Genomic DNA, 8020 nt, shown 5'->3' with positions numbered 1-8020 from the left:
TACCATCAGGGTCATGCTTCACATAAAAACCAAAATAGTTCCAAACGCCAGATCTGAATGAGGGTGGGGGAGGCTCAATTTCAGGTAGTGTTGAGGCAATTGCCATGTTGCAAGTAGCTTAACTTCTGTCTCGCTAGCTTCCCCCCCCCCCCCCCCCCCCACACACACACACACACACACACACACAAACGAGCACTCTGCGATCAGTGGATCTGTGCTCGACAGTGCAGCCTAGGCGGAGTAGTCGAACGCAGATCCACTGAGCGCTCAACACAGACAGCATCGTCAGAAGAAAAGTTGATAAAATAAATTAAAATTTTTGTATTGTTCATACATATGCGTACCGAACTGAAAGCACTGTATCAAACGGTTCAATACCGATACGATGAGTATTGTTGCACCCCCTATTTATATGTATGTATGTATGTGTGTGTGTGTGTGTGTGTGTGTGTATATATATATATATATATATATATATATATATATATATATATATATATATATATATATAATAGCTTGAATTACTACAATAAATGTTGTTTTAATTGCATGATTTCTCACAAGCATAATACAACAGTGACACTGAACATGATGAAATCTGATCAATTAAAAGGGGTATACATCACTGTAGTATTTGGATACAGTGTTTAAGAGGATTATTGCACCAGAGTCAATTAAATGACAAACTACACTAAATGATCTCTAATGATCATTTTTAAGCTTTATTTATGTTTAGTGAATCCCTAAATTGTTAATTTCATAAAATTGTGAATGTCAGGAAGAGACCCCGGCGGATGGTGCTGACAAGGAGGGGGTCAAACTGCGGGCTGGCACTAGCTGGGGCTCACTACTGGAGCTACCTGCGGAAGCAACATCAATGGAAACACTCTCCAGGGTGAGGAAGAGAGCATACCAACTTCTCCCGCTCCCAGAATGGCTATGCATGCTATCCTGTAATCTTCCTAGAGTTAGGGAAGGTAACTGTCTCTTGGAAGGGCCGCCCGTTCAGCAGCAGAAGTTCTATACAGGGGGCTTCTTCCCTTTGAGGGCATGAACCCTGCCAGCCCTCTGGCACCCCTCTGGGCCTTAGCAGTGGTGCTAGAGGGGCTTTGTGGCTCTCCATTTGAACCTCTGTAAGAGGCTGATTTGAGGCATCTGTCTTTAAAGACAGGATTGCTACTAGCTTTAACCAAGCAAAGGCTGCATATGCTATGTCCTCTTTGTATTTTGCATGCTTATTTGGACAGGACGAAGGATTTTTGGAAAAGTGACCAGCTTTTTATTACGTGGGCAGGCCTATCACTAAGCAGCAGCTCTCACACTGGTTTGTGGAGGCAATTGCTCTTGGGTATACGAGTTTGGGGCAGTAGACACCAGAGGGCCTGCGGGCTCACTTCAGCAGTGATCTGGGCCCTTTTTAGAGGGGTGTCAAGCCAGGACATCTGTATTGCAGTGAGCTGGTCTTCACCTCTCGCCTTAATGGGCTAGACATCTCCACTCCAAGTGTAGCCCAAGAAGTGCTGGGCACTGGGTCCTCACTTGGATACTGGCTATTGTTGTGACTGCATGAGATAAGCTTGTCTGGCAATACGGGAATTTCCATTTCCCATAGTGAGACATCAAAACAAATGCTAGGAATGAGAACTTTAGGTTACTTGTGTAGCCATGGTTCTCAAAGTAGCCTGAGTGAGATGTCTTACCAGACAGCCCTTCTTGTTGAGGCGAAGTGAGAAGAGGTGCTTATCTTGAATAACGGATACGTAATAGCGCAAGATATTTAAGCATGGGTGGTTTTGCCTGACATGATTGTTGCAATCCCCAGCCAATCTGGATTGGCAGAACAAGAGGAATGAGGAATATGCAAGGAGGCTCATCCCATAGTGAGATGTCTCATTCATGCTAATCTGAGAACCGGGATTATGCAAGTAACCTAAAGTTTGCATGTGGCGGACGACACCACTGTACTTTATGATTAATGCTATTAAATGCTGCAGTGCAGTGTTTGACAAATAGTATACAAGTCAACATTTCTAAAAATTAAAATACATTTCCACTGAAAATGTTAAAGACTTATTCAAATGAGACCTTGTGTTGTAAAGTGTCCCTAAAGCGGCTTCCATCTGTAGTTTTGCTAGTGGATAAAAAGCTGCTAAACATATACCTATTACTTTAATAGACTTCATTTCCAGAAAACATTCATCCACTTCCCCTTTGTTGTTTCGACTGTAAAACAACCAAAGTTATACTTATCTGACAAAATATGCACCACATACACCAATTACATCAAAAACACTTAAATGCAAGGCAAATGTCCTGCAGGACGATTTAAGCATTTGTTTAATCTAAGATCATTGGTTTAAATGTTCGGTAGAATTGATGCATTTCTGTGGAACGTTTACACAATTTTTTACAAGCAATTCAATCCTGAGCGTGTTGTGTGGCATGAATAAGCAATGTGTCACAGTGTGCATATTTTCCCTTTCGTTTACATTACTAATGTCAGATAAAAAAAAATACATACAGCTAACATTTAATTTCAGGCTTGATCCAGTGTTGTCAAAACATTGACTCATGACTTGTCAAACCTTGATTTTTCAAAATTAAATTGCACTTTTTTAGTTGCTGCTCAGTGAAGACAATTTGTCACAAAGTTAATGGAACTGATAATGTGGGTCACAGCATCACAACATAAATTATTTTGATAATAATGTGTGAACTTTTCACCCTCAGTGTAGTGTCAGAGGGAATATGGTGACAATGTGAATGTCCTTTTCTCATCAAGAACTGGAATAGCTGGACAGGGATAGCTCAGTAGGTAGAGTGGTCGCCCCATGATCGGAAGGTCGGGGGTTTGAATCCACTGAATGGGTACCCCCTGAGCAAGGTACTGTCCCTACACACTGCTCCCCGGGCGCCTGCTCAGTGGCTGCACACTGCTTCACTCAAATGCAGAGAAAAACAAGTAATTTCTCCACGGGGATCAATAAAGTATGCATTATTATTATGAATATTCAGAGACAGAAGTCAAGGGAAAATGTGCTGCAAAACCATTTGTAGCTGTGTCTCAGTTACTCTCAGCGACCACAGTCTGAAAGAGAAGCAGCTTTCATGTTATATACTGTGTGAATTTTGCATATTTCCCTAATGCTTGGGTGGAGTTTTTGAAATGTGCAGAGTAAAGCTCTGTATTAATTCTGGTTAATGAATAGATAAAATGTGACTTGTAGTCTAAAGAGGTTGAAGTGGTCAGTAAGACAACAAGAAGGCTATAAATGTGTGTATGTTACATACACACTGCCCTGCCCAGGTTTAAACCATGATCTCTCTTACTGTGAGGCAACAGTACCAACCACTGAGCTACTGTGTTGCCATCTGTTTGACTACACCTTATTACGCCTACACTCCAGCATTAGTTTTTTGGGTTGTCCTAACTGTGACACAAATGTTCCCTTGGATGATGTAAATAAACACACATTTGATGAATACTTTTAGCTGTAATTCAAGAATACGTATATTACTACTGAGAAATTTCACAAAAATATCTAATAAGATAAAATTATACAATGACAATATTTTATATCTAAAAGTCAAAGGTAAAGTTTGAGCTTTATCTTTGAGCTTTCTTGGCATTCATCATGTTATGGAATAGAAACAGATTTAAACTATAACTTGACTGGTTGGTGAAGTCGTACAAAAGAAGGCTTAACTTTTTTTCCCCAAAACTATTTCATAACTGCCTCACTCTTAAAAACAAGAGTATGATCGTAGTGGCTTTTGCTCATAATTATGTGCTTTCCTTTACTTCGGGGAGAAATAGTTGATGGTAAGTCTGTGTCAGTGTTGGTCTTTACTGTCAGTTTGATATGAGTTTCCTGTGCAGTAAATGAGGATACGGCATGAACCGTGACATTTTACTACAACATTAGTGTATTCAGTTATTCGATAATGTTCTATTTATGTCATCATAACTAATATTAGATAAGCTCTCGAATCTTCTACAGTTGAGGGCACAAATTATTCCATCCATATTCTTGACTGCTTATCAAGTTCAGGGTCCCAGATGGGCTGGAATCTATCCAAACTGTCACCGGGCGAAAGGCAAGGTACACCCGTGGACAAGTAACACCAACTGCAATACTAATGAAATCTCAGACCATAGTCATATCTGTACTCAGCCTTCATTCTGAAGTCAGCTACACCCCTCTTTGTGTAAAGCTTTGTGACTGTATCTTGCTTGTTTGGAACGCTACTGATAAAATCTTTCCACAGACAGATATATAAACACCTGTTTTAGTACTCAAAATTGTGTTTCCAAGTGCCTCTTGGCCTACTTTTTTTTTTAAACAGTGAGACGTATAGTCACACAATTTAACACACAAATATTTTATTTATTTGTGAAGTCTATTCTTTTTAATCCTTATAAGTCATTATCAGTGAAGACTCCAACCCCAGCATCTTTACAATCAAAAAATATGTTTAATGTATGTGTTTTTTAGGGGGCACAACAATCACATGTTCTGATAAATTAGGGTTAGGATTAGGGTTATCTCTAGGGGTGGGTTTCAATAATCAATTTTCCGATTCAAATCAATTTTAGCTTGAATAAAGCGATATTGATTCATTAAATCCTGAATCGATTTCTAAATATAAAGTATTTTGTCAGAAACGTCAGAATCTCAGGTTAAAGCTCACAAACAAACAAACTGTAAATGAGTTTAATTACACATGCTGCATTTGACTTTACAATGTTATATGTATCCAGGGTGTGGTAACATTTAAAGAAGTTCATGTGTTTTGAGGTGCCCAGGTGAATTATTCTGACTCTGGCACCATCTCATGGTAATGTTATGAATGGCATTGTGCTACAAATCAATGCTGAATGACTGGAGCAAAACACAAATAACAACAACAACAACATGAGGAAAACGAAATGTAATTTAGCTTCTTTAACAAATACTTTAATAAAAGTTTTGAAAACGGGACACTGTTTTTTTTTTAATAACATACCATTTATAAAGGGTTTACAGCTTTATTAAGGTTAATAAATCCATTACTAGTGCTTTGGAGAAGGAACATAATTTTGGAGTTGGGTCCTAATTAACATAATAGACCATCCTCATAGTCCTCATAGACCATCATTCACTGGTGAGGCATGCGCAAATAAGGAATTTTGTGTTTTTATTTGGTATACACAGCTGATTTCTGATTTTCTGATGAGGAATTAGGCATGACGAGCTTTAATTTTTAATAACTCGTAGGCTTGCAGCAATGTTAGCTCTCCATAATGCCAAGTCAAGATAATAACTGGATTTTTGTCCTGCAGCCTGTTTCCAGAGGGTAGAAAGGCAAAGCTCATCTTAATGTTTTAAAAAGATCGCTCCACCTAAAGTTGTTCTCATTGATAGCTTATAATGAATCAGATATGAAACAGTAAATTTATTATTTAGCAATAAATGCAAAATCACTATAAACTGTCTTTTATTTAGCCAAGTAGTCAGTGATTGTATTTTAAAACATTACATTTGTTTTTTTTATTGTAAGTTCTGAAGCATGTGAAACCTTGACAAGTATGTATGAAAATATGCAATAAGTGCTGTGTTTTACCAACAGAACCTACTGGGAAGGCACTGGCGCGCCATGAAGTGTGAGCTCATCATTATGCACAGCTTTGCGATCGTGTCAAGAGCCATAAAAGTGTTTGATGTGTTCAACCGTGTTTTGCTACAGGATTGACTGTTGATTTACATTTTTAAAAGAAGCAGGAATATATCCTTCAGGAGATTTATGTGTTCTCTGATCTCTGCTTTGCTAAATTCGTTTAATTTCCCCAAAACGCACAGCATTGTTATGGGTGGAGTGTTTTCAGATGTTGCTTCTAATAATGACTTAGCCTTTTGGAATAAAGGTCATGTGTAATGAATTCTTTCATTTTTTCTGGTCAGGGAGAGATTCAAAATGAGGAGCTGGTAAACACAGAGGGAAATTATCTAGGTTTTCCATCCGTCCGTCTATCCATCCACTTATCCAAATAAAGGTTGGGGGGCTAGTTTTTCTAGATAAAACTTTAAAAAGAAATGACACTAAAAAAAGCTGCAGTTCATTTGTTTTTGAACTGAAGTGCTTTATTTTATTCAAAATAGTTTGGCAAGCACTGAATTGCACCTCTTTCGAGAAGTCATGAAGCCATCCTGCTGATTCTCCAAGTGTGCAGTTGTTTTCGATATCAGACAACTTGGTCACACAAATTTTACACAGATAACAGCTATTAAAAACATGCTGCTATTCTTTAGTGCATCCAAATAGAAATTATATATAGATATAAACTCCCCAGAGTAACTTCATCTTTTGCTTTAAAAATGCTACAGTAACTACATGCAACTGATGCAAGTCTTCCATTTGTGAAATTACTTCAATTTCACAACCTGTTAATAAAATAAATAAATAAATAAAATAATAATACTTAACTGTATTTTATAACTGGAATGTGCACTAAATTACTTCCACATAAGCCACTTTGACCAGTTGCTTATCAGTAAGTTCCCTCTACTACAGCATATATGTTTGACTTTTCACACCTATAGAACATTACATATTACACCATCTCATTATGTATTAAAAAAAGCTATGCCAAAATGCAGAAGCATTGTGTGAAAAATTAATTACACTTCGTGATTCAGTTGCACTTCAGCATTTCAATCACATTGCGGTTTGGGCTTTGAATGAGCAACTGCAACACGCAGATTCTTTTCTTTTTTCAGCCATTCAGTTAGATTTGAGATGCTGTGAATGGAATCATTGTCCTATTGCATGACTAAGTTTGGGCCAGACTTTATCTATTACACAGACAGCCTCACATTTTATTAGATAATACAATTATTATATTATTATGACTGTGGAATCGATAGTATCAGATAGCATCTACACCAATCAGCCGTTGCATTAAAAGCTTAACCTCACAATCTATGGACCCAAAGGATCCCAAAGGATTAATGTCTTGGTGCAGCCACCACAAAACACCTTCAGAGGTTGCATGTACATGTCTTGATGGCTCAGACTTCTTTTGCTGACACAAGGTGGACATAAATACTATAATGCAGGGTTTTTAATGAGCTGGCTGATTGCTGCATTTTAGGTTTAACATTAACGCTTTCATGCATAGTGGTCACAACAGTGGACAGCTATTCAAAGGCTGTTTTCTTGTATTTGTGTCAGTGTTGATGGTATACTTGTACATAAACCATTACATTGGACACTGATGTGTCACTCCATACCCTGCAACCCACTGGTGGCAGTGTATGTTACTATAGATGTAGGATGTGTTTTATTGTAGTTGTTGTTATTTAACCCTTTCATGCGTGAATTTTACCAACCTTGATCAGATTTTTTTTCTTAAGTATTTTTGCTTTGATCTTTTTATGCCTAAAGATGAATAAAAATACTTAAGAAATCCTGATTGAGGTTGTCATAATTCATGCATAAAAGGGTTAATAATGGAATTATGGAAAGGTTTGGTTTCTTTGGGAAACCAAATTCTATTGTGAGAAAATCAGAAGACAACACTGAATCATATCTCGGGTGTTGCATTAGGAGGACCATCTTGCATAAAAGTCTGGCAAAGACAAATATGCAGAACTGCATGCTGTGGTGACCACTCGCATTTAAGGGAGCAGCTAAAAGTAGTTTAATCTTAGTGTGATACAAATATCAGGATATCAGAGAATAAGTAAATGATGCAAGCAGCATGGTCAGTGTGGTGATTGTGTTTGCAGGCTTGTGCTCTTTGATACAGGACAGTTATAATTTAGACTTCAATTATGAATCCTTTTCTCTACTCCACCCTGAGCCACGTTGAGATATTTTGTCTTTCTGTCCTTTCAGACCTGTCTACTGGCTGGGCAATGACACCCTGAGGGTGTTCTCTGCCCTTTTTACCGAGAACTGATGGTGACTGTGCCAGGGGCTGAAAGCCAAAGATAGTGTGATGCCAAAGTCAGTAGTGGTGCTGCAGGGAGGAGAAAAG

The sequence above is a fragment of the Aulonocara stuartgranti genome, assembly GCF_965226115.1.
Source record: "Aulonocara stuartgranti genome assembly, chromosome: 1".
NCBI lineage: Eukaryota > Metazoa > Chordata > Actinopteri > Cichliformes > Cichlidae > Aulonocara > Aulonocara stuartgranti.
Note: the sequence above shows the minus strand (reverse complement) of the source record.